This window comes from Sebastes umbrosus, chromosome 8 (assembly GCF_015220745.1).
Source record: "Sebastes umbrosus isolate fSebUmb1 chromosome 8, fSebUmb1.pri, whole genome shotgun sequence".
NCBI lineage: Eukaryota > Metazoa > Chordata > Actinopteri > Perciformes > Sebastidae > Sebastes > Sebastes umbrosus.
The window spans coordinates 5,515,790-5,538,795 of record NC_051276.1 but is presented as its reverse complement, the minus strand read 5'-3'; the positions used below and the strand labels follow the sequence as shown (position 1 = coordinate 5,538,795).

The 23,006-nt window shown below is 43.5% G+C and overlaps 1 protein-coding gene and 1 long non-coding RNA gene across 15 annotated transcripts in view; one reads left to right on the top strand and one right to left on the bottom strand.

The window, feature by feature from the left end:
• Positions 1-23,006, top strand: part of fbrsl1 (fibrosin-like 1) — a 337,336-nt gene that overhangs the window by 114,254 nt on the left and 200,076 nt on the right. The gene's annotated exons all lie outside the window — the stretch shown is intronic.
• On the bottom strand, positions 7,133-9,583 carry LOC119492829. Its single transcript, XR_005207861.1, has 2 exons — positions 7,379-9,583; positions 7,133-7,302 (listed from the first exon to the last, which is right to left on the bottom strand). It is a non-coding gene; the product is annotated as an uncharacterized LOC119492829 (long non-coding RNA).

Genomic DNA, 23,006 nt, shown 5'->3' with positions numbered 1-23,006 from the left:
ATGAATAAATAACCTTCAAACACTCAACAGATGATTTACTGTGGAAACAGACGCTCTTAGTTTCATTTTCCTCTGCATTTCATTCATTACATCCAATGTGCATCAGTAAATATAGGCTTTGCAGCAGTGATTATATTCGCACTGAGACAAAACCTAACATTTTTTCCAGTGTGTATTTTAGATGAAACAGGCGGCCACACTGAACTGCAGGCTGCAGAGTGTATTTACCTCTGCAAGCAGCAGCAGCCCTCGTCCCATGTGATGTTACTTTTTGATACGTCAGCGGACTAATTTGCCTAATCTTCAAAGGTCGATGGAAACACAGACAACAGTGAGCTAGAGGAACCTTTTAGTTCCTTGAAAAGTAGACCCAGGAACTTTTGGTGGATTCCCAGTTTACGAGATCCCTTTATAATCCAAGGGCAAGATGTGATAAATGTGACCTACAGGAGAAATCCCAATAAACCAGAATCCAATAGGAATACCAGTAAAATTACTCTGTCAGTTAGTTAAAGTGCAACCTCCAGGAATGTTTAGCAATCTCAGGATTTCTCCTCAATATCAATCACCTCTCCACTCCCCACGGCTACAGCCGCAGCCTCCCAGCCCTTTAGACTAGGAGAGAGAGAGATGGGTAGAGAGACAGAGAGAGACTGAAATAGAAGTGGAAATAAAGGGAAGCGAATGACAAAGCCAGACAACCTCTGCGCCTGCTGTGCTTAGCCAGGTGAATATTGCATGGGACAGTGCACAGTGATTAATGTCAGGCCATGTAAGGTGCTTGGCCGGGTTGCTGTACTGTAGGTTCACTCACACATACACACACACACGTCCCATCATTTTTAACAAGCCATAGTCATTGAGATACAGCAGGGCTACTTCAGAGCAACCACTCTGGGGACAATTAGGTCTGGCAACATTAAATTAGCAGGGATCTAAAGCCATGCTCTGCTGGAGCTGGGGCTGGTGCATGCTGGGATTGGACTAGGTAACACAGGCAAGGAGAAACTCCTCCTGGATATAAAGTACTGTGTGTTATCTGATATTACTGTATAGGGTAAGAGCATTATTTTACAGCATTTCTTGATTTTGCTGTTACATCGCAGTGCAGAATTTTTTTTCGGCGCAATCATTAGGTTTTGGAGTTGGGGTGTTGAGTGTTAGCCCCGTAATACATTTGTCTGGACGTTATTTCTCTGCGCTTTGCGAGCTGTCTAGTTGTGATTGTTTTCTTTTTGTGCGTAATTTATTAAAACGGGACCTCCCAGGCAAACATCATATTCCGGCTTTGCATCTACCGGAGAATCTGTAGCTATAGCAACAGATGTATTGCCCCTGGTAGATGTTTAACTAGAACAGACAGCAGGGAGAGCCACTTTATTACACCTCGTGCTTTATGATTTACAGTATCATTGTGGTTTATATTACAGTAATGGTCAGGGAGCAATTCAGAAATGTGTGCTCCAGGAAATCTCAGGCGTCTGGGGTCGGATTCCTCCTCCTGCAAAAGCTTTCTGCAAAGTAGAGCATCAGAGTCTGAGCTCAGGTGAAGTCAGGTTTATTGTGTAATGCTTTCATCAAACAAGCTAATCGCAAAGGTCTTAAACAGATGGAAACAGGAAGGAACATCAGAAACAGTAGGTTATAAAGCCATAGCTTTGTGTGTGTGTGTGTGTGTGTGTGCAGGTTGTACACCTGCATCACAATCGCTTTCAACAAAGAGCCCTTTCTAAATCTACCTCTTACTCGAGGTGTCATTTGAAGCGCTCTGACGCCTCTGAACACCACCGTTCAGGGAAACAGAGAACAGTGTTAGAAATGAGGTCGCTCAGCCTAGACTCAGACTGTGCCGCCTTTAAAGTCACATCAGACCGATGTGCAGAAGTCAGACAATATTGGCCTTTTAGTGAATACAAATGAGATATCAGATTGCTAGTGTCACCCACCTACGATATGATTCTTCCTGATAAAAAGTGCACCAACGTTTTAATTTGATCATTTTTACATTTTTACAATGCGAGATCTTAGTCTCTTTGTTAGTAGTTCTTGGTCTTTAGTGCTGTGGTGTTTTTTAAAAGATTGCTTGTCATTTACGCAATGTGTTTAGTTAACATGACATCATTTTCCTTGTATATTTTTTTTAATAAATGTTCTGTAGATGGTGCTCTTTTTTCCTTGTTTACTCAGCCATGGCAGCACTTCCTGTGTACCAGAGAAACCTTCTCTGGAAACACCAAAGGGGCAACAGGTGTCTGATGTCATTGGTTCTTTTATCTGTACTTTTTAACGTTTTGGTGTAATTCATTATCACACTGCAGCGCGAATCTCCTTCGCTATCTGTGTCGGGGCTGAGCTCCTCTAACCACACACACACACAAGCACACATGGAGCGATGTCAGCAAATAGCTGAGCAGAGAGGCGGCGGTGGAGACAGGGAAATAAACCAGGTGAAGTGAAGATAACTACTACAACTACGCTTGCTACTGTAAGTGCAATAAAACCTTCGCGAGTAAAAAGCCAATACTTTATCAATACACCTGTTCAACAAGCATAAACATGATGTAAACGTGTAGAAAAACAATATTTCATCAGCTCCGGCTGCAGTCTCTCATCCACCGCTGTTATGTTTACACAAGCATGGTGCATTGATAGTGAATTGTTGCAAACAAGTTAAAACAAAAGCGGTCTATATGTAGTCTAACTGTTTATCTTAATTTGCCACGCATCTTAAAATTCATGTAAACTAACTTATCTGCTGGCTGAAACAAAGCAGCCCCTCCTCCCTCAACCAGCTGTAGCGGTACCTGCAGGCAGTGATTCACATCATCAGAGGGATTACAGAGGACAGGAGGAATTACTGATACTGACTGATGTCTGTGTTCTTCATTCTTTATCAACTTCACTCAGGAATATTATTTATTTTATTGACATTTTAGATTAGTTTCCAGTAAGATATTATTGCGTTTATATAGTATACATTACTGTTCTAGCTCTACTACTGCTCTAGAAACATTTAGTTATATTTAGAATCATAAGTAAATCCAAATCCAATTCTGAATTTATTCTTTTTGATATATTATATTAAAAAGCAATTATTCAGTAATGAAAAAGAACTGGCAAGAGTGTTGGAACCGAACCGATAAGGAGTATTGAAAAGAGTAGTAGTAGTAGTATCAATAAAATCCTAACAATACACCTTCCCTATTCATGAGGTGTGTTGAATCACTTTTGCAATGGGACATTTACGACAACGGAAAATAATTCAGAAACAATCTGCCCCAGTGTTCCATCCAAGCATTAAATAGACATGGTGAGTCACAAATTTTATCTGTGTGAATTTAATGTGTTATTAGTGTCTCGGCTGTTTCGCTGAGGAAAATATAGATGAGGGAAGAGACTGAATTCTTCAAAATTATAGCCTCAGTACAAAATAATGCTAGCAGCCTTCAATAAAACCGTAGAAACAGGAGTGTAACTCGGCACTGTGAGGGGTCAGGTTCCCTGGCTACCTCTGTGTCCGGAGGCTGGCAGCCGTCCTGTGAGCGGTGCTGTATTACATGGGAGGCTTTGAGGACGTAGGGATCTGGTGTTTGTTAGCTAGAATGGAAGTGGGTGGCAGTCCTGAGCCTCTACTGAAAAGAGAAGCCTCCTGTAGTTGTGAGAGGTCTTTTGTTTGGAGGCCTGTGTGTTTTGACAGGCCTGAGAGGGGGTAAGACAATAAGAGGCCAGGCTGTATCCTGATGTGTTCCTGCAGTCGGCTGCTACTCGTATTGTTCTCCACCGCCATTTACAAATGCCTCATTCTCTCCCTGTCACAGTTGTATCAATTTGTTTTAGTTAATTAGCGCTTCAATTAGCACCTATTTAATTAGATTCCATTTAATTGTTGCTTCTTGGCTTGAAGAACGTGTTGTCGCATGTGTCTTCCAACGTGTAGTGCATCTCGTTTATGTGCTGCTCCGATGGGGTTTGTGTGTTCTCCTGCGTGTGCGTACACATACATACTTCTGTGTGTGCAGTGTTATTTGTGTGTATAGATTATTGTGTATGTGTCTGTATAAGTGGCTGTGATGAAGTGCTTGCCTACTTGGCGGCGTCTGAACATTTAAGTGTCTAAGTGTCATCTTTGCCACTTTAGCCCATTATGGTCACTACATTAATGGGATCTGCCGAGGCCCCTGCCCCTGTTTTCATAGCCCTGTGCCTGGGAAGGGGGGGGCGGGGGCTGGCGACTAGCAAAGCTGGACATTAACTCAGACGGCTTAAATGGGATTAGTGGTGTCACTGAGACAGATGTGATCTTTGCAGCCACAGCTTTCCTCCTCTTTCTCGCTGTGTTCAGTTTTTGCCGTGATACAACACTGACCCCTGCTGCATCAGAGAGTTATTGCACCCTCACACATGAGGAGGTGGTGGATGACGCTGTGTTAACCCTTTGCTAGATTGCATCGCATCGTCCATTGGGGGTCACTGTTCCCATTTGAAAAAGATGGTGGCAGGCCTCTCCTCTCCTCTTCTGCCATTTTGACTGCCTAATGTGAAGTACATCAGGGCTTGCAATATTGTGCCCAGGCGGTGGATCTTTTGCAGGTTCCATCAACATGTTTCCTGCAGCGTCTTGTAATGGATGCTTAATGTGGCTTCAAAATATTGCCGTGAAAACAACATCGTCAGAGATAATGAAATGCCGCCGGAACACAGAGGCTCATGTGTGGGTTGTATATGCCAGCGCCGTCGCTCATATGAGCTCATTAAAACAGCAAGTAGCGCCGCTACACAAGGTCAAATGTATCAGTCAGAAATCTCCTTGCGTCGAGCACGTCCTATAATTAGCATATCACCAATGTAAGGAGAGAGCTGCTTAAACAGGGTGTGTTTAAAATGTTCAGACTTAGAATGACACTGTGTGTTTTAATGGGTTGTGATTTAGGGGATATTGTTCAGACTTATATGCGTCTGAGCAGGCAGCATGTGTTTGGTTCCATTTTTCCTCTTTTAAAGGCCATTCACACAGTAGCAATTGAACCAAGGGCTATAATTGTGTTTTCATGTACTATAGATCCTGTCATTAGGCCCCTGGGTCTGCAGGCAGTTATATGATGACAGCTGACAAGGGGGCGCGGCTCCTTTGAGGAAGAAGGGGTGTGAGGGTGGGGGGGGGGGGACCACACGCACAAAAGCCACAATTACTTCCTGGACAGTCCCCAGAGCTCGGTGGTTGGAGTGTGTATGTAAAATGATGTGGGAGAGGCCATTTGCAAAACAAAGAAAGGGGAGGTGGGGTGGGGGAAGGGGGGTAAGAGTGATTGCTTTTGCACAATAGAGCATGTACACCCTGAGGCGGGGGTTGAAGTGGCAGACTGGGGGTTGACACGCCCCCTAGCAGTCCCTGAGGAGCTGGATCCAGATGGGGGTGTGGTTTTTGCGGTTGACCCCTCGGAGGGAAGAGGGTCAGGGTTCCCGGTAGCCCGGGCCCTGAGGGGCGGAGATGGCCCAATGGGTGGGACTCTCAGTTCATACGGGCGTGAAGTGCCCGGTATGTTCAGTCTGAAGTCACAGGTTCACAGTAGGGGAGCACAATTAGTATTATACAACTTATCAGCATTTAGTGTCTCTAAGATATTCCAGTTTGTGTAAGATAGCTGAGGACTTGTGTTCACTTATGTAATCTCAGTAGTAACAAATGTCAGTTCATGTGTGTAGGCACAGATGTAAATATTTCAAAGGCTAGGTTATTCATTTTGAAATGAAACTTCTGTTTGGTAGACTTACTTTCCGAACCAAATGACTCAGAATAAGACTGAAAAGAGTCTTTCAAAATCATTTTATGCATTTTCACTTAATTACATAGCACACAGTGGGAAACATCAGGGAGTAATTGGAAGGCGTGACATGTGATTGAAGTCAAAGGCCAGACTCAAGCCGTGACACCGAGCCGCAGACATAACAACATCACCAATTAGCGGTGCGTCGTTGCAATACTGATTGGATAATATCTGAGCGGTGCGGCGAGCTGCGAGCACGTTCTGCAGGGTCACAGGGCTGAATTAGCCTGGTCGCTCTCAGTTTAATTAATGAGCCGGTAATGGTAGTATAATTGCTCTTCAAAGCGGAGTCCCCTCTGACACTGACGTAGCGCAGGACTGTATCACCAGACTCGCTTTGAATGCCCAGGTTGGCTCCCACAGGTCTCGTCTTCACCGGCAGCCCCCCCCCACCGAACCGCCAACCCCCCGACCTCTGCCACCGCCGCAGCCACAGAGGGATACATACGACTCGTACTGGCGCGCATGAAATATTCAGCAGCAATTTCCCCCCACGTTTGAAATAATACCTTGAAATGTTAATGCGCTCCCACTGCTTGTTTTAAGTGGACGGCATCCCAAGGTGCCTGTGTTTGGACTGCACTGGTGCAGGGGGCTCTGTACTTAAACTGCTGTCGGTGTGAAAGTAATACGCTACACTGGAGAATTAACACAGCCAGGCACTTGGGTCAAAAGGAGAATGCTATTCTTAGTGCCAGACCCTCCCAACACCCATAGACACACACACTCAAACATCCTCATATGACTTGCACACATATAATGCACATACACACAGACTTACATGCTTTACCAAATGCAGATACACACATACATATAGATATGGATGCACACACACACACACACACACACACAGATGCACACAGTAAATATCTGTCTCACATACATACACACAGAAACACAGACGCCGCATGCACACATGTCACCTCTGACATTGATTTTCATTAGATTCACAATGGCTGGCATGTTGACAGTTTCACCGGCGTCCTTGGTTCTAAATGTGTCTATTATCGGAGGATTACACAAGCCCAGGGTTTATACAGTGACAGGCCATGATCTGATATCCGCTGCCATTAGCCTGGCCTCACCCACTAGGTGCCTCTTCAACCTGATCCTGCCAGAGACATTGCGATGTTATCAGGTCCGGTGATGCCTCCATCACCTGATACACCCCGTGGATTAGTAAGGGACTTGCCACCGGCTGTTCTGCGGTGAGGAAGCATTGCGGTGTGTCTGCAGCTGACACGGATCAGCGAAAATATTAATGCTGGGAGCTAAAAAAGTTCAGTTAGTAAGGCAAATAAAGCTTGTTTTTTTTCTTTTATTTGTCAGCTAGAAGCGCGCACACACACACACAAAAAACACGCAGGCACACACCCTTGTTCTGATTTTTTTTCCGCTCACAGTCAGATGCAGTGAGCCTTGCAGAGGAACGCACACTTGGCTGCACAGTCCCTCCATGTGCCTGTGCCCTTCAGACCTGACAGCAAGGCATTAAATATTAGTGGCGTTTTACGGCGGGTTTGTAACATGGTTATTCCAGTCAGTGGGCTTACCTTTCTAGTGTCTGTGCCCACTGCGGGGCTTTGGTTTGACAGCGCTGGGAGGCCAACCTGCCTGTGAGCCATGGGCAGTGAATTTACGCATACACACAATGTGGAAATGTTAGCATGAGTGAGCATGTTAAATTTCATACATTGACATACTGCAAAGATATGCATATGCTTGTGCACATGCCTGTATACATACATACAGATTTCACATGCGCATACAGATACTGTATATATTACACCACATGCTGCAAATATGCAGAAGCACATGTCATGTATCTACCCCACAGGATAACTGTCAGATCCAGTCCAATATTACAGCTTTGCAACAAATACTACATTTTAGACAGTTCAACTTTGGTCATTTTAAGGCTGCAGTAAAGTGCAAGGTTGGAGTTCAGTGCAATACGACATTTGGCTTTATGGTTATATATTTTGCTGGGTAACAAAGTGTGTACAGTATATTTTCTGCAACAGGCACAGTATTTAGGTTGAAACAGTGAGAACTTTTAATGTAGCAGGTGTTGTAAAGAGAAATGTATCTTTAGCCACCAAGAAGAGCACAAGGCGTGCCTTCAAAACGTTTTTTGATTGAACCAAATGCTAGGTGATTTCCAATTTTATACGATTTATTCTCCAAACATAGTCATGCTAATCTTGCACGGCCCCTGGATTCTAGCAATGTCACAAGATCACGCAAGAATTGCGGAATCAAATGTCACACGAAAATCCATCTTGGCAGGCTGCAAGTAATGCGTTTTATGTCCGGCAAGCCAGAGTACGGATCAATCAGCATCTTGTGAGGAGCTTCTGCAACTACGGGCATGGCTTAAGCGTGTGAGACCACAGCGTGACACGACACAGAGAGGCGACAGTTTGGTCTAAACAACAATGGCGGCTCCTGAAGAGGTTAGCGTAGCTGCAATAGCATCAGTTATATCAGTATTTCTTCAGAAGAAGAGCAAAGAATGGCACTGAAGGCGATGTTTTTGCCTTGATTGACAGATGGTTCATCCAATCACCTGCCAAGTATTTTTTGAAAGTGCCTGCCGCTTTTCCAGATGGCAAACCATCTGACAGGGTCAGGTTATAGTTATGCACTTAACAGTGAACATTTCCATTGATATTTTTTCTCCTTGCAATACTTTTGGTAATTCTGCAAAATGTTGTCTGATTTCCTGCTCGTGTGGAGCCATTACTTGTATCCACTGTGCACTTAGAACAGCTTATTTAATAGAATAGACAGGACTATTTTCATCAGCCGGGCACTAGTGACTGGTTACAGTCCTTATAGTTCAGTTATTCTGTGGTCATTTAATTAGCAGCCTGGAGACGAGGCCAGGCCAGGCCAGGCCAGGTCCTGGCATGTTTGTCCGGAGGGTTTTGAAAGCCAAGTGCTGCCACCTTTAGTCCATATCGCAAGTTTTTCAATTATCACCAACAATGGAGCAAGAGGAGGCACCACGGGCAGGGGCAGCTGGGGTATTAGTTAGCTATTCAGCGAGTATCGCTTGCATGTCTTGCCACATGACAACATCACTGACACGTCTGGCCTTTGGGTGGCGCACAGGGGTTTGTCGCAGCAAATGACAGTGACCTCCCCAGTGCCCCGCTCCCCCGCCACCTCCTGGTGGAATTGATTAGGCATAATTGGAGGGAGTCAGAAGCTGAGGCAAGTGGCGCTAAATAAATTTGGGTAGTGTTAATTGCAGATTCCACTGTGACTGTGTGTGGCAGTGTGAGGGGTAGAGAAACACTTAGCCACCGGCTGACAATGGAGGATTAATTGGACTCCTCCAATGAACATAATTAGACTGATTGTTGGGAGAGATAAAGCAAAGGTTTTATGAGTGCAGCAGCACTGTCAGTGCTAAGAATATCATCCTTCTCCCTCCTCCTTTCCAGTTCCCCCTCGGCGGCGTAGTCCCTTGTACAAAGTTAATGCTCCTTATTCCTCTTTTAGCTGTAAGGGAGTTGAAATCCCTGCTCGCAGGGTAGGAGTGGATCACAGGTTCATGCTTACTGAGCCTTACAGTGATAACATCTCTTCAGGGGAACAGTCCAATCTTCTGTTTCACCTACAGTGCAGCCTCTGTGTCCATGGTCTTTGATTACATCAGTTAGTGAGCTTTTATTGGTCATAAATACAAAGAGCAAGAGAGTCCTCTGCCTGATGGGGGAGCTGCTATACATCCAGATGATGAGAGTTTTTTTTTTGTCAGCCATCCAGACCATATGAATCCAATCGTAGCTGGGGTTCATTCCTGCTCCAAGTGGAAATGATTTGGGAGCCCCAGAGCATTACTCAGGCTTGGCCAGGACCATCGGCTGCAACAACAGCAGTGACTTGTGGTACTCCAGTATCACTCAGGGCCCCCATCACCACCCCAGAAACCCAGTGAGCTGGAGCTGGGCTAACCAGAGCTCCGACAGAGCCCTCTTGGACGGTGCCCAGGTCTAAAACAGAGAGGAGGCCTCCATCGCTTCAAAGGCGAGGGCGGAGAGAGAAGAACAATACTCTTGACAAGATTCATCAGCAGAGGTTAACCACAAATGGCTGTGTGCTGGCTGCTACTATAAATATGACATGAGAAGATAAGATGAAGAACAGCAAATGGAGGAATCAAAGAACATGTCAGAGTCTTTCAGAGTCTATGCCTCACACTCGGCGGGATCACAGTTTGACAAGGCAGGAGTTGGATTTCCTGGAAAAATAATAAGTGATGAAAGATGGTCTTGAAAGTGCAAGACAGTCTTAAATTCTTTTGAAGGTTTGATTAATTGGCCTGTATTCAAAACATGTGTTCACTGTTTGAAGTGAAGTATGTACAGGAAAGACCCCAGTCAACAAAAAATGTGAGGTATGATTATTTCCATATCATGCTTCTCAAAAGGCTGCAGTTGCCTTAGGTTCTTTGACGTTGTATTTTAGATGTATGATCGCTGCCATACTTAATGCATTGAATTAGATTGAGTATTTTCTATTTCCTTCGTCTTTTCTGCTGAACTGTCTTATATAAAACAACATTGTTTAATCCGTCTTTCCTTGTGTCTAATACATTATAGCACTGCTTCAGCTTGATGTTAAATCTGATAAACAGATACATATTTTGTCCTCTGTTTGATTAAACCATGCTCCGATCCTCCCTTTTCCGCCCAAGATGTACGGCAGCACGGTGAAAACTGACCTTACATGTTTAAAAAAAAACTCTGAAATCTTCAAAGAACTGGAAACATCTGCACAAATGTTGTTTCCATGGACACCTGTCATGTTTCTGCCTCGCTCTGAATGGGAAAACAACGTCGGGTTTCTGACCTGAACCAAAGACTAAAAAAGTCAGCAAGCTTTTCTGACTGACAAGCAGGCAGCCTGGGGGGTTGGCTGAGCCGAGCAGGGCTGCTGAGGGCCGAGGGTTGAAGACCTTGACTCCTGCACCCGTGGTGTGATGCAGAGACTTGGCCTTCCAGCAAAAAAGAGACGGAGGCCTCTGCTCAAAGCCGGGGTACCTCAGGGAGACATTTTGATGCATGATGGGCGGAATAAAATAAAATGAAATGGGATCAACCCTAGCAGCAGTGGTTATCGGTGAAGGGGAGGTGGTTGATGTAGCCCTCTGGCAACGCACAACCTAAGGCTAGCTTTGCCTTCTATCTTCCATGTTTTACTATATGGAACTCCCACCGGTGCCCTGAGAGAAAACGGCCCGTTTTAAGATGTTCTGATGAAATACTAGCACATCGACATATCCGTTTTAACTCAGCTGGGCATAAAATGGGGAAGTGGCTCCCCTTTGAGGAGAACCCGCTGACCTTGGCAGGAAGTCTGAAAGAATACAGCCGCATTCTTGGCTTTAGTGTTTTCCTTTTGTGGCTTATTTTTAACATTCATGTTGGGTTTCTGGTCATTGGTTTTCACTTCACATCTCATAAAGTTATTATAACTGTATGTTCAGAGACAGGTCAGTTGATCAGCATGCATATGGCCTCGTCCAGCTCTGCTATTCTCTGCTTTATGTTAATGCATTTTGTTGTTGGTAGCTACTTGTGAACTCCAGGCTCTGTAATGAATGGTGTTTGGAGTGCACAGTGACAAACTGTTTTCTTCATAGATACTTTATGAACTTGCTGGCTAATAGAGAGAACTACAGTGGTGCATCAGTTCTAACTGGGCCCTGTATCCTCCGTGATAGATGCTTGCTCCCTCTGTGGCTCTTTCCACCAGAGCAGACTACAGAGTGGTAGGGGAAAAAGGGAAAAGCAGCGATCCAACACTTCCTTCACTGGAGAAGGCCATCTCATCGTTTCGTCTCACGAGTTGTTTTACCTTGGCCGCCGGGTGGCTCCCACCTGGCCCCAGTGGGGTTGTGACTACTGAGGGTTGGCCGAGAAGTCACGGCCACAGATTAACTCTGCTATTTATGGCCCAAGCCCGCCTAACTGCAGCCCCAGAGATGGGAAATATTGCTCACTTAGCAGGATTACTGGGTGCCGTAATGCCCCAAAGGCCTGCTTTATGGCAGGCCATAAATGTTCCCAGGGAGAGGCAGCGAGAGTCGGATTGATTAGCGCTCCAGAGGAAAGTCGATCCGTTACCCACGCCCCACTGGGGAACGCTGTGATGGATGCTTCCGGGAGGTGCACAGAGGCACTGAAAGGGAGGGGAGGGCACTTTGCTCTGCACCACGCCAGTCCTAGACATCCCCATGGTGACACAAGATGGAGGGCCCCCATTGCTTGCAGGGCCGCAGGAGGTTGTCAGGCAGTCACAGAGCTATAGCCCCGCTACGCAACGGCCCTTTGCCATCCCACTGGCAGACAAATGGAGAGGCGACCTTGCCACATGCTGCCATTTACCAAAGTCCCCCTTGACACCTTGCGTCCCCCAGACATCAGTCATTTCAAAAGATAGACCCCACCTACACCCCACACCCTCTCTGGGGCAATCATTTGCTACAGTAGAAGGTCTGATATACAAGCTGCAGCAGGCCCTTTTTACCTTCATCGGTGGTATCATTATTGAGCTCTGTCATGAAGCAGAATAGGTTCTAGGGCTGCACAATTAATCAAAATTGTATCAAAATATCAAAATACCACTTTGAATTCAATATTGTCATGCTGCAGAGATGTTCCGGCCTACACATCATATTCCACAGACTTATGAAAACATCTCTGTTTGGTACAGATCCCAGCATAAAACACACCATAATCACCATAATATGTTTTTCAATGAAAATGAGAATAATAATAATCACAAAAATTACCATTTCCTCTAATATTGCAAATCATATCACAATTGCAATTAGAAGGATAAACTGACCTGGTATGTTACATGTCACTATTCCTCTATGTGACATGTTCAGTTCTGGAAGCCATTTTTGCCTTCTCCTTGCTGAGTGAGGACGTGTTTGAGCACCATCATCCCTTCAGGTGGCATCCCTCCTCCAGGTTTAGAATGGCACTGAAACTGCCATGATTTAGTGATAGCATTGGAAGCATCATAAAAGTGATAATGTAATCCTCAACCTCTTTTCAGTGAGGATGTCTTAAGGTTGATGTGCATGACATCCGTAATACCCGTTTTAAATCAGATGTCTTTGCTGTCTAAATGGTGTAGATTATGATCCATGGTGCTGTGCTCGTTTTTTTTTTGGTTTGTTTTGTTTGTCGTTTTCCTTTTTTTGTCTTGACGTGTAGTAATAACTATTAAATGCCATTTGGAGGTTGTTAAGCCTCTCTAATATCGTCTGCAGGCCTGCAGCTTCCTAATGCATTGCACAGCTTCGACTATGCTCCATAAAACATGGAATATGTTTGGAGCTCAGTCCATTTTTTAAATTTGCTCAAACTACAAAGCCTCAGTATTGGTTTGTTTATTACTGATGAATGGCTTTCTGTTCCTGTTTATTTCCTCGTTTGTAAAAAATCAAGATTACGATTTCAGCATCATCTCTAAATTAAATACAGTGTTTAGCATCTAACAAGTCAGTTAACACAGCATCCATAAGAGCTCAGTGCCAGAGGCAATAAATGCTACAAAAATAACAGCATGAAAGCTAAGTGGTAGGACATAATGTACCAGCTCTCTCTCCCCAGGTAGTACTGATTTCTTTCAACATGGCGCTATGCTCGCTACACCCCTCACCTCATCCTTCTGGCTCCCTGCTGTTCTTCAGTCTCCCTGACATGCCTACACAGTTGGACTGCAGCTGCCCTTATACAGGCCTTTCACAAGCTGAGATATTTTCCAGATGCCTGACTTGGGATATTGGCTGCATGTGTGTGTGTGTGTTTGTGTGTGTGCTTTTGATGTATGTGATTTGTAAGTAGTGTACATGCATGTGCACCTTTGCACATGCATGTATTGTATGTACCCACACAGAAATAAATATGCATATGTGTGAGGATGCTTGTGTTCAAAAGTGCAAGTGTGCCACAGCATCAGCAGCCTTTCCTCATTTTATTAGAGGGGTGGCGCATGGCACGATGAAAGGGGCCGTCAAAATGACCTAAGTGCTGATGTAGCTGTGCTCTCACGATTTATGTGTACCCTTAGCTGCTGTTTCGACTAAAGCAAAAGTGTGTTACGTTATTTAGGAGCCTGGAAGCTCTGGGGAGCTCGCCTTTCCTTCTGATGCAAAGGCCCCATGACTTACATCTGCTATTGGATTACCACCAGAACCACAACAGCAGGTGTTTTCACTTTGTTTCACACTATGCCTGTATGCAGGCTTTTTTCCATGCAGAAGTAGGGGTGTAATGATACATCGATCTTGGTCGATATATCGATTCAGTGATCAAGTTGACTCAAGTTGAGTCGAATCGTATCGGGGCAGACTTGGTGATATCATCAAAATAGGCGTGTCACAATTCTCCAAATCCACGATTCGTTGGAGGCTACCGGTAAGATCCGCTGTGTCGTCCTTGAGCTGCAGACTACCAGTAAGATCCACTGTGTTGTCTTTGAGTAGCAGACTACCGGTAAGATCCACTGTGTCATCTTTGAGCTGCAGAACACCGGTAAGATCCGCTGTGTCGTCTTTGAACAGCAGACTACCGGTAAGATCCGCTGTGTCGTCTTTGAGCAGCAGACTAACAGTAAGATTCGCTGTGTTGTCTTTGAGCTGCAGACTACCGGTAAGATCCGCTGTGTCGTCTTTGAGCAGCAGACTAACAGTAAGATTCGCTGTGTTGTCTTTGAGCTGCAGACTACCGGTAAGATCCGCTGTGTCGTCTTTGAGCAGCAGACTAACAGTAAGATTCGCTGTGTTGTCTTTGAGCTGCAGACTACCGGTAAGATCCGCTGTGTCGTCTTTGAGCAGCAGACTAACAGTAAGATTCGCTGTGTTGTCTTTGAGCTGCAGACTACCGGTAAGATCCGCTGTGTCGTCTTTGAGCAGCAGACTAACAGTAAGATTCGCTGTGTTGTCTTTGAGCTGCAGACTACCGGTAAGATCCGCTGTTCGACTTTGAAGTGTTATCTTTTTTTTTTTACTTCGGACGTAAGCAAGTAGGTTGGGGCATAGAGAAAAAAAAATACTGGGAGAATTGCCAATTCTGCTTTTAATTTCAATGGTCGAAATCAGAAGCTAATTTCAATCGATTTCCAATTCAGAATCAAAATATCCTGACACCCCTAATCAAATATCATATTGTTGTCCAAAGAATCAATATAATATTGTATCGTGATGAAACTTGTGATTTACACCCCTATGCAAAAGTCCCCTCCTGCCATGTGCTGGTCCTAAAATAACATTGACTCACATTTATTACTTGCACCAGTTAAATTATAGTTATTTTTTTAGTGCTATTAATTTCATAATACGTGGTCTTCCTTTGCCTCTGTAACTGACAATGCAAGCTCGTGTTTTTGCCATTGTGCAGGGTAGGAGTCGCTTTTCTTGTTTAACGTGTTAAATCACGAGAGAGGAAAAAGAAATGCCTGTCACCCAGATGAAGCTGATTACAATGCGTATCAGATACATGCAGATAATTATGGTCGTAATACAAATGGAACAGCAGTCAAGATAACACGATGCCTTTCACCATCAGAAGGCATAGCAGGTGATGAAGAGATAGCGTGTGATAGAACAGATACCCAGGAACTGTTTTTGGTAAAACAAAGCATGCCTGTCATGAATTTTCATTTTTTTTACATACCAGAAAAAGCTGGTCAGTAAACACGGAAATTCCCTGAGTGGCTGCTGCCATATCTGAAAGATCTGGACTATTAGCAGAACCATCACCAGTTGTGTGGGTTTTTATGTTTAGATTGCATATTAGTATGCATTGTTAAAGATTTACTCTACCTTGCTGTTTGTTTTTTTCTGTTAACTGTTGACTTACCAGTGGTAGTACTGTAAAAAGAAAGCACTGGGATGCCAGCTGTAAGCCTACAGAAGCCTCTATAAGCTTGGAAAAGCCTCTTTCTCCTCAGCTTACAGGTATGATGTATCCTTCCTCACCCTCTGAACCGCTGTTATACTACTGTTATTGTTATCTTATGGAGTTGACATTGGCTGGCCCCACGCTGTCACTCATCACATGCCACACCAGAAAGTCAACCCAGGCCAGATGAGTGAAGCACGCTAGGCATGGATTTATAAGAAAGAGACACCAGATATAAACTGGTCCCACGTATGAATTGTTTGTTAAATTGAGGACTCAAAGCTCAGTGACCATGATGACATTTAAGTGATGTTTATGTGATATCCTGCAGACCTACACCGACTTTGAAAATGCGGTTGACATCTGTAGTTATCTATCACAGCTATTGTCATTATTCTGTGAACTGTGGACCAAAGAGATGCAGTTAAAATGATTTCCCCGTGCCATTAGACATCAGATATAACAGCTCTGGAATTTGTTTTATTTGGTGCTTGTCTGGGTTGGCATTGTTCTTGGCCACCTCCTACATGATGCCATCTGCATTATCTCTTGTGGGAATCCAGTACAAACCAGATAAGACAAGGTCAAAGTCCATCAAACCATGCAGGATCATGCCAGACCAGACAAGATCACACTAGACTGGAACAGACCAGACTTTATTGATAGAGCCCATTGTTTTTATGGCGTCAGTTGGTCTTGCTGTTTACACCAGTAGATGCCTGGAAGATAGATCAAGATAGAGGTTAACCGTAATCATGAACAGGACTATGATTAAATGATCACTATCACATCTACTGTCTTTGTAACCTGTTTGGTAGGCCTACAAGAGTAAATCCAGTGTCCCAAATTAAACAAATCCTTTAGAGTGTATATTAGTAACTCAATTTTAAAATGATTTCACTATGCAAAAGTGTGTTTTTCAACCTGAGTACATCCAATTGTAGTATCGAGCTAGTTGACTGACAATTGAAAATTGGGAAAATTGTTATCTAATAAAACTCATAGGCTGTATTTGAATCCACATACTATACTAGCAGTACTGACTGATTTGGCCAAAATGTAGTTGTAGTATGCAGTATGCAAACAAATTCAAAATTTACAGTTTTCTTTTACATTTTTTGTTGCTATTTCACCAATAAATTCACTTCTGAGAATTTTTAAGGCAAGAAATTAACTATATAGATTGCGAATATTGGCAGTTTTTATGAAAATTGATGCCGAATCGAAAATTTGCTCCAAAGTTTTCGGAGTTGAGAAGCTCCACAAACTGCTGTGACGGCAAACTAGCGCCTGCCGGGGTCGCTACCTAGCCAGCCAGGCAGTCACGCTTACAGACTCTATGAGCTGGCCGGAGTTCTCTCAAGAGACCAGTCTGTAGACAAGAGGATTTTATTTCCCTGTTGACGGATGATTTGCTTAAAATATCACAACACAAATGTCCATTGCAGTATGTACAGTATACTGCACACTGCTTTCGTCAGTAGTATGATGTTTTAGTAGTAGTAGTAGTAGGTTTTGAATATAGCCATACATTTCACAAACACCATAATCTTACTGATTAGAAAAACTTTGACTTATAACAAAGCGTCTTAAGATCATACAGTATGATATGAATGAATTTATTTGGAGAGTATTACTGTGTTACACCGTCAAAGCCTTGGCTATCAAGGCTATATGTTTGATAAGTGCAACAATTAGAGTATTAAGTATTGTCTGTGTAGCCACAGCCTTATACATACTGGACTCTGACTCTGCTCTTTGGTGAAGTAGCACGTCAGAAACCATAGAGGGAGATCTCATGACATTTTGCCTCTCACTGCAGTGTTAATGCTGCTAAGCAGGCCTCGATGTGCCATCGATCTGACCCAGACGACCAGGCGTTCGCATCCCTGTAAAAACACACTGGGGATGGAGATGTAGAGCAATGCTCCATGTCATGTTTGCTTTGTTAGCTCCCTAAGGCCTGGCCTCCCAGCTCCATTTATCAGGAGTGTTTGCACAAGGGGATAATTTGTAATATTCGCTCAGGGCTTTAGAGATAGAGCAGTGGGACAAAGGGTAGGAAGGAGATCAGCAGTTTGTTTTCTTTGCTCCAAACTATAGTGGAAGTTTTATTTCACAGCTTTATTCCATTTGGTTTGCTTAGGTTCGCCCTGTCCAGTTCCACCACAACAAAGGCTTATGAATGAAAGTCACATGGACTCACAGCTGGTTCTTTGGACAGAGATCCATCCGTAGAGGCTTCTCAAGTTGCTCCAGCAAGATAATTGCAGCATTCTTCTTCAACATTGTTAAATTCAATACTTCCATGTGTCACATCGCCTCCTCATAGCTCCAACGTCCGGCCAGAAGCGACAATTGTTTGGGTTAGTTGGGTTTGGTTATTGGTTTCCATAAATAACGAATACAGGAAACAACATCAAGTGTACACCACTGAAAACTATTAGGTTTGGGTCGGGATATACAGCTCTCCACTCTGCCAGTTAGATGTTGTGAACGGACTTTAAAAGACTGGCCTTGCTTTTCCATTTAGCACTTTACACTATGGGACCCGGTCAGGTGGTCAGAGTGAATCCAGACGTTTGTCCTTGAAGAGAGAACATTGCTGTTAAAAGGTTAAGGCAGGACTAATGCAGGCATTTAACCTGGCCTGCAAGATACTCTACAATGTCACTTCTCTTTGGGGTCCAATTCACTCTAATCTGAGCTCTATTCTGCGGCTTATTCGCAACACAATATACACTGTGCCATGTTGTAAGTACAATGTAGTTTGATCTTGTTTTGGCACTGCTGCTCTCCAGCACAAAGATAAGGTGAAGATGTCTAAATTAGGTTTATAACTGTTTCACTTTGCATTACTTCCTCTGTGTATGCAAACTTTAGTTAACAGTACCAGTAAATGTTCTCTGTTTTACATCTGTGCGTAGCATCAGCATTTACATACAGTATACAACCAGACAAATACCTTCATTCTGACTCTTTGCTTATGCCATTCAGTATTTCTTAATGTGACTAAATGGCAGATGTGCCTTGAATAGATGGATTCCGTTACTTAGTACTATAGTGGTGGTATTTTTCTTCAAGTCTATTGTGGTTCATTAGATAATGGGATATTTTGTTTTGGCAGTACTCCTCTGTGTCCTCATTTTGGTCAGGTCATCACATCTGCCTTCAATAGAAAAGCCTCTGTTGTTAAAGACTGCACCTCAGGTAAAAACTACACTTGCAGTAATCATACACATGTTTCCTCCTCCGTGAAAATGTGGGCATTGTTTTTTCTTAACAGAACACAACTGTGCGCATAACTGTGCCCATATGGTGTCCTGGAAAACAGCCTCGTGCATTTTGATTGCCATAAGATGTCACAATCAAAGTAACTTCGCTCAACAGTGAAATGCAAGGCAGACACAGTCTCTGGCCTTGCAGCTGCTGCAGTATAAAAAGATGGAGAAAGAATGAAAGAGAGTGGATGATAAAAAACGTTTCCATCCTTGGAAGGTCAAGTAGACGAGCAATTTTCCTATATCTCCTATCTTTGTGACAATGGTTCTAGCAGAAATTCAGTGAACAGCGGTGTGATAGAAATCACAGAGAGGTAATGCTGGAGGTGGAGGGAGAGTGGGGTCTTTTGGGAGTCGTTTTCCTCTCACTACTGCTGGCCTATAGATTTATGTGATTTGGCACCACTGTCTCCCACCCTTTGATGAAATTTAATACGTAGACGTATGGTAAAGTAGTTCTCAGTTTTAAGATGATCGCTGGGTGTCTCCAAAAGTGGGTGGATATCTAGAAACAACTAAACAGTCATGAAAGTGTGTGAATCTGGGAAAAATGTCAATACAGTAGTTTTTGGAAAATATTCACATCATGACAATTTCTTGTGAGTGTCCTGCATCTTCAATGTATAAACCATCAGTATTGGACTTAAAAAATATATTCATAGTTATCCGTTAAAGGTGCAATGTGTAGGATATGGCGGCATCTAGTGGTGAGGTTTCAGGTTGCAACCAACTGAAATTTCGCCCATGTGCGTAGGAGAATTACAGTGGCCAATGCAAAAACATGAAAATGCAAATGGTCCTATCTAAAGCTACTGTTTGGTTTGTCCGTTCTGGGCTACAGTAGATTCCGCTCCGTATGTAGATATAAACTTATTCTAATGTAACGAAAAAAACAATAATCGTTCTTTTCAGGTAGGGCTGCTTTATTATGGCATAAATCATAATCACGATTATTTTGGTCAATTAAGAGCTCACGATTATTTAACACAATTACTCATTTACTTTGGAAAAAATCATGCCTTTGGAAAGAAAATTTTGTAGCTTACATTTTAAAATTAAATGCATCAATCTGGTGCACTTTGAGAGCAAAATTAGGAGGCTGGATCCATGAAGAACTTTGTGCTTGTGTCTATAATTTTGTGCTCTAGTAAACAATTTAATCATAAACATATAGGCTGTATAGATATGGTGATGACATGGCAAAAGTGCACCACTGGGGTGTGCTGTATTTATAACACAAGACAAAGCGAGACCGTCATTACGAAACGGAATGCAGTTCAGTAATCGTTTTATGTCAATTATGTTGTATTCATAATCGTTGGAAGACAAAATTGTAATTGAAATTTGATTAATTGAACAGTCCTATTTTCAGTAAAGAAAACATACTTATTAATATTATATTCCATTTCTGCCAATAGATCCCCCTAAATGCTACACACTGTTCCCTTAAGCCTGTGTCTCGTCCGTGTTGCAGCCGAGTGTAAGCAACAATCCAGGGTTGGGGGTATCTGACCCAGGTTTTGTTTGATTGTTGACAGAGCGCAGCCCAGGTAAATGTCAAGCAGAATCATACGTCCTCGCTCCCTCGTTCCGCCAATTCCTTTCACCACTGCTTTGATATTGATTTAAGGCCAAATGTGGTCTCTGTAGATAGACGCCTGGTCGGCTGGCAGGTGGGGTTAGCTGGAATTTGAATAAAAGATAATCCTAGTTCAACAGCACCAGAAAAGTCCTGGGGCAGATGAATCACGCTCCTGCATCTGAGACACAATTGTCCATTGCAGTAGCCAAATGTATGTCATAATGGATCATATTACCAGAGGCGTTTGTTTGTTTTGGTCCGTAAACATTCCCATTTACATCCCTTTGTTCTACCTCTGCTACTAATCTTCTTCTTGCCTTGTGTAAGTCAAATGCCGCTGGCAACGTGTGTTAAAGTTCAAGGAGGTTGGAATATCTATTTAATTTAACATGTGTATACAGTTGTGTCATCAGCATAGCAGTGGAAATGAATACTGAGATAATTTACTATGTACGTTTTACTATGCTTTATTTATTTGCCCAGATAAGCCAAATCAAAACAAAGCTACTTAATAAAACAGCTGTGCAGGAAAGGTGCAAGTCGATGCCAATATTCTGAGAACGTGACGGTACTCCTTTTTGTATCCAAGTAAGGGTTAAATCAGCAGCAACTGGACTCGGTTTAGATTCTTGAAGACGTTTCACTTCTCATCCAAGAAGCTTCTTCAGTTCTGGCTAAATGGCCAGAACTATAGTACCGCAGGTACCAAGGTACTGTCAGGGCTCAAGACTAACGGCATCCCGTCAATAGGGTTAGTAAACTCACTTTGGACACGACCAGGGGAAATTAGTATTCAGCGAAGGCAAATTCTATCATGATGTGTTCAAATGCAATCTTGTAACATTTTGTTTTTGGCGTGAAACTTTAAGAATTCCAGTTGTTGAAGGAGATGTTTTCACAGCAATATAAAATACATAATAGAGGGGGAATTATGATGTGTTTAACTTAACAAAAAACAGCATGCAAACGGTAATAAAGGAGTGGATATTGAGGTGCATGGAACTAACTGTTTTGTTCTTGTTTTTTACCGTGGTATCGAATTGGGTATCCAGAATCGTGGAATTTCACTGGTATTGGTATCGACTACTGCATCAAAAGCTGTGCCAATATCAAATAGTAGTGAAGCTGAATCAGAATCAGTATCAAGATCGACATCACAGACCAATGTGTGTTTTTGTGTAGTTTAGGTTTACAGAAAGATGTTGAAACCAATTAAAACTGTCCAAATGTTTTGTTGTTCAAATCTGTAGTTTCAAGTTCTGATTTTTTTTTTATATTTTGGATATTTGAGATCATTTTTATTCCAAAGGACTACTCAATCTAGGTTTTGCTTTTAGAAAATAGCTTAGTTGCTGTTTAATGCTGCTGATCTTTAATATGCACACTCTCTTCTTTTATTTGCATGGTGAATGTATCCGGCCCCCTGCTACCTCCATGCTTTTGTGTTTTGACTGTTTGAGAGCTCTATTAACAGTGGCAGAGCGAGCGGATCAGGACCTTTGTGGCCTCCTTCAGGAGTGCCGGTAATACTGGTTGTTTGGGTTGCGGTTGTACCGTCTAGTGAACAGATCCTCCTCCACCGTCCTCCAGGCCTTCCTCCAGCTCCTGGGCCGGACCGAGACTTTGAAGGCTAGCTGTTGAGATTCAGCAGACAGACGCCTCCTCTGGGGAGCTGACATCATTAGAGCGGAGAGCAGATCCCAGCTCCTCTTCAGCTTCAGCGAGGGGAAAGAGAGAGTTAAAGAAAGAGAGAGGGATGGAGAGAGATAGAATGGAGGGCTGGTTTAAGCAATGCAAGGTCAAGATCGTGGCACAATTACCCTGGCAGCGCCGTGCCCTGGGAGGCCAAAGCCCCTGACTTCTCACCCTGCCAAGGTCGCCCGGGCCGCTCCTCAAGACAATTAGCCTCCCAATATCCTCCTGTCATTTCCACATTCACCACTCACCTCCCTCTCCCGTCCCGCATTCCTCCTCCTCCTCCTCCTCTTCCTCCTCCTCCTCCTCCTCCTCCGCCTCCTACTCATTTCCACGCTGTACATATTGTGTTTTCTACAGCTGCAACTCCACATGTGTATGTTTGTGAGTACTGTTTTAGTGTGTTACTGCCATCCAGTGGTGCTGCGAAAGTGGCTCATGTACATACTCTCACCAACGCACACACACAAGCCCAAACAAAGCCCTTATGCATGAAGGAGACAGAAGTGACACCTTGTGTTTTCTTGGGTGCTGAAAGTGTCATCCTGCATACTGTAACGTATGAGTGTTCGCCGGTGGAAGGGGGGCATAGCGAGCACATACACAGAAAAACACTAACAGTGACACAGCGAGTTGTGAATGTGGGTCATCTTCGGTTTTCCTCATGTTTGTAATATAAGACGTGATGTCC